Source organism: Tursiops truncatus, chromosome 15 (genome assembly GCF_011762595.2).
Source record: "Tursiops truncatus isolate mTurTru1 chromosome 15, mTurTru1.mat.Y, whole genome shotgun sequence".
NCBI lineage: Eukaryota > Metazoa > Chordata > Mammalia > Artiodactyla > Delphinidae > Tursiops > Tursiops truncatus.
Genome location: NC_047048.1, coordinates 48,392,622 through 48,398,621, shown reverse-complemented (window position 1 = coordinate 48,398,621; position 6,000 = coordinate 48,392,622). Strand labels below are relative to the sequence as shown.

The window sequence follows — 6,000 nt, the reverse complement described above, 5'->3', positions numbered from 1 at the left end:
CTCTTCTCTAAATGTTTGATAGAATTCGCCCGTGAAGCCATCTGGTCCTGGGCTTTTGTTCCTTGGAAGATTTTTAAGCACAGTTTCAATCTCACTGTTTGTGATTGGTCTGTTCATATTTTCTATTTCTTCCTGATTCAGTCTTGGCAGGTTGTGCCTTTGTAAGAATTTGTCCATTTCTTCCAGATTGTCCATTTTATTGGCATAGAGTTGCTTGTAGTGATCTCTCATGATCTTTTGTATTTCTGCAGTGTCAGTTGTTACTTCTCCTTTTTCATTTCTAATTCTATTGATTTCAGTCTTCTCCCTTTTTTTCTTGATGAGTCTGGCTAATGGTTTATCAATTTTGTTTATCCTTTCAAAGAACCAGCTTTTAGTTTTATTGATCTTTGCTATCATTTCCTTCATTTCTTTTTCATTTATTTCTGATCTGATTTTTATGATTTCTTTCCTTCTGCTACCTTTGGGGTTTTTTTGTTCTTCTTTCTCTCATTGCTTTAGGTGCAAGGTTAGGTTGTTTATTCGAGATGTTTCCTGTTTCTTAAGGTAGGATTGTATTGCTATAAACTTCCCTCTTAGAACTGCTTTTGTTGCATCCCATAGATTTTGAGTCGTCGTGTCTCCATTGTCATTTGTTTCTAGATATTTTTTGATTTCCTCTTTGATTTCTTCAGTGATCACTTCGTTATTAAGTAGTGTATTGTTTAGCCTCCATGTGTTTGTATTTTTTACAGATCTTTTCCTGCAATTGATATCTAGTCTCATAGCGTTGTGGTCAGAAAAGATACTTGATACAATTTCAATTTTCTTAAATTTACCAAGGCTTGATTTGTGACCCAAGATATGATCTATCCTGGAGAATATTCCATGAGCACTTGAGAAAAATGTGTATTCTGTTGTTTTTGGATGGAGTGTCCTATAAATATCAATTAAGTCCACCTTGTTTAATGTATCATTTAAAGCTTGTGTTTCCTTATTTATTTTCATTTTGGGTGATCTGTCCATTTGTGAAACTGGGGTGTTAAAGTCCTCTACTATGAATGTGTTACTGTCGATTTCCCCTTTTATGGCTGTTAGTACTTGCCTTATGTATTGAGGTGCTCCTATGTTGGGTGCATAAATATTTACAATTGTTATATCTTCTTCTTGGATCGATCCCTGGATCATTATGTAGTGTTCTTCTTTGTCTCTTCTAATAGTCTTTATTTTAAAGTCTATTTTGTCTGATATGAGAATTGCTACTCCAGCTTTCTTTTGGTTTCCATTTGCATAAAATACCTTTTTCCATCCCCTTACTTTCAGTCTGTATGTGTCTCTAGGTCTAAAGTGTGTCTCTTGTAGACAGCAAATATATGTGTCTTGTTTTTGTATCCATTCAGCCAATCTGTGTCTTTTGGTGGGAGCATTTAGTCCATTTACATTTAAGGTAATTATCAATATGTATGTTCCCATTTTCTTAATTGTTTTGGGTTCGTTATTGTAGGCCTTTTCCTTCTTTTGTGTTTCTTGCCTAGAGAAGTTCCTTTAGCAGTTGTTGTAGAGCTGTTTTGGTGGTGTTGAACTCTCTCAGCTTTTGCTTGTCTGTAAAGGTTTTAATTTCTCCATCAAATCTGAATGAGATCCTTGCTGGGTAGAGTAATCTTGGTTGCAGGTTTTTCTCCTTCATCACTTTCAATATGTCCTGCCACTCCCTTCTGGCTTGCAGAGTTTCTGCTGAAAGCTCAGCTGTTAACCTTATGGGGATTCCCTTGTGTGTTATTTGTTGTTTTTCCCTTGCTGCTTTTAATATGCTTTCTTTGTATTTAATTTTTGACAGTTTGATTAATATGTGTCTTGGCGTATTTCTCCTTGGATTTATCCTGTATGGGACTCTCTGTGCTTCCTGGACTTGATTAACTATTTCCTTTCCCATATTAGGGAAGTTTTCAACTACAATCTCTTCAAATATTTTCTCCATCCCTTTCTTTTTCTCTTCTTCTTCTGGAACCCCTATAATTCGAATGTTGGTGCATTTAATGTTGTCCCAGAGGTCTCTAAGACTGTCCTCAGTTCTTTTCATTCTTTTTTTTTTACTCTGTTCTGCATTAGTTATTTCCACTATTTTATCTTCCAGGTCACTTATCTGTTCTTCTGCCTCAGTTATTCTGCTATTGATCCCATCTAGAGTATTTTTCATTTCATTTATTGTGTTGTTCATCATTGTTTGTTTCATCTTTAGTTCTTCAAGGTCCTTGTTAAATGTTTCTTGCATTTTGTCTATTCTATTACCAAGATTTTGGATCATCTTTACTATCATTATTCTGAATTCTTTTTCAGGCAGACTGCCTATTTCCTCTTCATTTGTTAGGTCTGGTGGGTTTTTATCTTGCTCCTTCATCTGCTGTGTGTTTTTCTGTCTTTTCATTTTGCTTATCTTACTGTGTTTGGGGTCTCCTTTTTGCAGGCTGAAGGTTCGTAGTTCCTGTTGTTTTTAGTGTCTGTCCCCAGTAGCTAAGGTTGGTTCAGTGGGTTGTGTAGGCTTCCTGGTGGAGGGGACTAGTGCCTGTGTTCTGGTGGATGAGGCTGGATCTTGTCTTTCTGGTGGGCAGGTCCACGTCTGGTGGTGTGTTTTGGGGTGTCTGTAGACTTATTATGATTTTGGGCAGCCTCTCTGCTAATGGGTGGGGTTGTGTTCCTGTCTTGCTAGTTTTTTGGCATAGGATGTCCAGCACTGTAGCTTGCTGGTCGTTGAGTGAAGCTGGGTGCTGGCGTTGAGATGGAGATCTCTGGGAGATTTTCGCCGTTTGATATCATGTGCAGCTGGGAGGCCTCTTGTGGACCAGTGTCCTGAAGTTGGCTCTCCCACCTCAGAGGCACAGCACTAACTCCTGGCTGCAGCACCAAGAGCCTTTCATCCACACGGCTCCTTAATTTGGGATGATTCGTTGTCTATTCAGGTATTCCACAGATGCAGGGTATATCAAGTTGATTGTGGAACTTTAATCCACTGCTTCTGAGGCTGCTGGGAGAGATTTCCCTTTCTCTTCTTTGTTCTCACAGCTCCCAGGGGCTCAGCTTTGGATTTGGCCCCGCCTGTGTGTGTAGTTTGCCGGAGGGCGTGTGTTCTTTGCTCAGACAGGAAGGGGTTAAAGGAGCTGCTAATTCGGAGGCTCTGGCTCACTCAGGCCGGGGGGGGGGGGGGGGGGGGGGGGCGAGGGGCGGGGCACGGCGTGCGGGGCGGGCCTGCGGCGGCAGAGGCCAGCGTGACGTTGCACCAGCCTGAGGCGCGCCGTGTGTTCTTCCGCGGAGGCGCCGTGTGTTCTTCCGCGGAGGTGGTCCTTGGATCCCGGGACCCTGGCAGTGGCGGCTGCACAGGCTCCCCGGAAGGGGGGTGTGGCTAGTGACCTGTGTTCGCACACAGGCTTCTTGGTGGCGGCAGTAGCGGCCTTAGCGTCTCATGTCTGTCTCTGGGGTCCGCAGTTTTAGCCGCGGCTTGCGCCCGTCTCTGGAGCTCCTTTAAGCAGCATTCTTAATCCCCTCTCCTCGCGCACCAGGAAACAAAGAGGTAAGAAAAAGTCTTTTGCCTCTTCGGCAGGTCCAGACTTTTCCCCGGACTCCCTCCCGGCTAGCCGCGGTGCACTAACGCCCTGCAGGCTGTGTTCACGCCGCCAACCCCAGTTCTCTCCCGGCGCTGCGACCGAAGCCCGAGCCTCAGCTCCCAGCCCCGCCCGCCCCGGCGGGTGAGCAGACAAGCCTGTCGGCTGGTGAGTGGCGGTCGGCCCTGATCCTCTGTGCGGGAATCTCCCCGCTTTGCTCTCCGCACCCCAGTTGCTCTGCTCTCCTCCGCGGCTCCGAACCTCCCCCACTCCGCCACCCGCAGTCTCCGCCCGCGAAGGGGCTTCCTAGTGTGTGGACACTTTTCCTCCTTCACAGCTCCCTCCTGCTGGTGCAGGACCCGTCCCTATCCTTTTGTCTCTGTTTATTTTTTCCTTTGCCCTAACCAGGTACGTGGGGGGTTTCTTGCCTTTTGGGAGCTCTGAGGTCTTCTGCCAGCGTTCAGTAGGTGTTCTGTAGGAGTTGTTCCACGTGTAGATGTATTTCTGGTGTATCTGTGGGGAGGAAGGTGATCTCCGCGTCTTACTCTTCCTCCATCTTCCTTGAGCCCTCTTTATACTTCTGCTTCGTTCATTTCTCGCTTTCCCTGAAAACTGACTTTCTCTGCATCCGAGGTAGAAAATGGCTGTCCACAGCCTCAGGATTTCTTGACTCGCAGGCCTATCACTGTTGTGGCCTCTCTTGTTGCGGAGCACAGGCTCCGAACGCGCAGACTCAGCGGCCGTGGCTCACGGGCCTAGCTGCTCCGCGGCATGTGGTATCTTCCTGGACTGGGGCACGAAGCCTTGTCGCCTGCGGCAGGCGGACTCTCAACCACCGCGCCACCAGGGAAACCCGAAAGCTTTGTTTTTAACTAGTCTTTTCCCTCCCTGAAATGGGCTTCCAGAGGCAACTTTGGAATCAAAACCTGAGAATTGAGTCCTTTTATTCTTCCCTGGACTCGGCTCCACCCCAAGCAATGAAGGCCTCAGCATCAGTGGGAGGGAAGTTGGTGGGAGCGGGTGGTGAGAATCACTGGGAATGAAAGTATTTTGGATAATATTTCAAATGATGGCGCCAGAGCACTCTCGGGGCCCGCGAAGCCCTGCAGCTCCTGCTCTGGTCCCTGCAAACATCCTTACTTGCTTTTTTCCTTCTCTTACTCCCCTTTCTCCTCTTCCTTCCTCTCTTCCTCTATTCTGGGTTCCCTGAGTTATTATAGCTCTGGCAGCAGGACCAATGTGATTGAGCAAGATAAAGTCAAAGATACTTTACCTTTCCTGTGCAAAATTCAAAGAAATAGCGTTCTCAGAGAACACATAATCTTTTTCAAATTGTCAGCAGCATCTAAAAGTTTCTCTCTTTTTTTCCTTTTAATGTTTTTAAGCTAAAGCAAAAGTGAAAAGCAGCAGAGTTTGCATTTCCTATGAAATAATTTCTCTTATACATGGCTTTAGATGTCAAGCTTGGCGGAATATTACTGTGACCTCAGTGGGGCCTACTGATGTTTAAAGCTAGTATATGTTAGTAGGAAAAGTGTGCGTACATTGAGAACTATTCTCTGGAACTCAGCAGATAGGTATGTTGAAAAGATAATTATGCAGTCAGAGGGAAGCTCCGTTTCAGCGTGCTGACGGCCATTTCCAAATGCACGCAAGTCTGCCTGTATTGAAAATCTTTCCACAGACAGCCAGGGAAGAGCACTGCAAATCTGAGAAGCAAACTGTAAAAATGCAAGCAGTTGCTAGAGCACTGGAAGGCTCAGGGGAGAGACCTTGGGAAGCCAGCGCTGGAAATGGTCATTTAAAGAGATTGGGCTTCTTCTGAATAGTATATTCCGTTTTTATTTTTTTCTGGTGACGAAATTAGTATGGACATAATTAGGATCCTAGAAATTAGTGTTAGATTTTAATGTTGAGATTATTTATCTTGATTCATCGTTTAATTATTCCTATCCAGAACACCTTATATCCAACTGGCTCTTTTCTTAATTTGGATGGTGGTTGTCATTGTTATTGTTTGAATTAGAAGCCTAGCCTCTATGTTAACAGTTCCTTGTATGTAGTTAACAGATATTCTTTAACAGAATATAATGGTCTGAGGCTCTGGGGCACAGGTCAAGTTCTAATCCTTGATTTGGACCGTGATTACACAGGTTACATTTTGTGAACATTTTAATCTGTCATTTTTCTGTTTGGATGTATTATTTACCTCAAATAGCTTACTTTGGAAATTCAGAAAAATGGAGGCACATTTATAAAATCATTTTTATATAGTTTACACGTTAAAGCTCATTTTATTATTAATTTCAAACCCAGGAATATCCCAGGGCAATTGGTAAAGGTGGCTGGGTATATAAAATTTGTGAGATAAAAGGAATTTTAAAATATTATAACTCATCCCCTTCATTTTGCCAGTGAAAAAGAT

General features: G+C 43.9%; 1 long non-coding RNA gene across 2 annotated transcripts in view; it reads left to right on the top strand.

Annotated features, from left to right (window-relative positions):
- Positions 1 to 3,296: 3,296 nt before the first annotated feature.
- Positions 3,297 to 6,000, top strand: part of LOC109550904 (uncharacterized) — a 376,468-nt gene continuing 373,764 nt past the window's right edge. For both annotated transcript variants that reach the window (XR_012326211.1, XR_002177598.2), the window contains exon 1: positions 3,297 to 3,544. This is a non-coding gene — a long non-coding RNA (uncharacterized lncRNA). The remainder of the gene's footprint in view (positions 3,545 to 6,000) is intronic.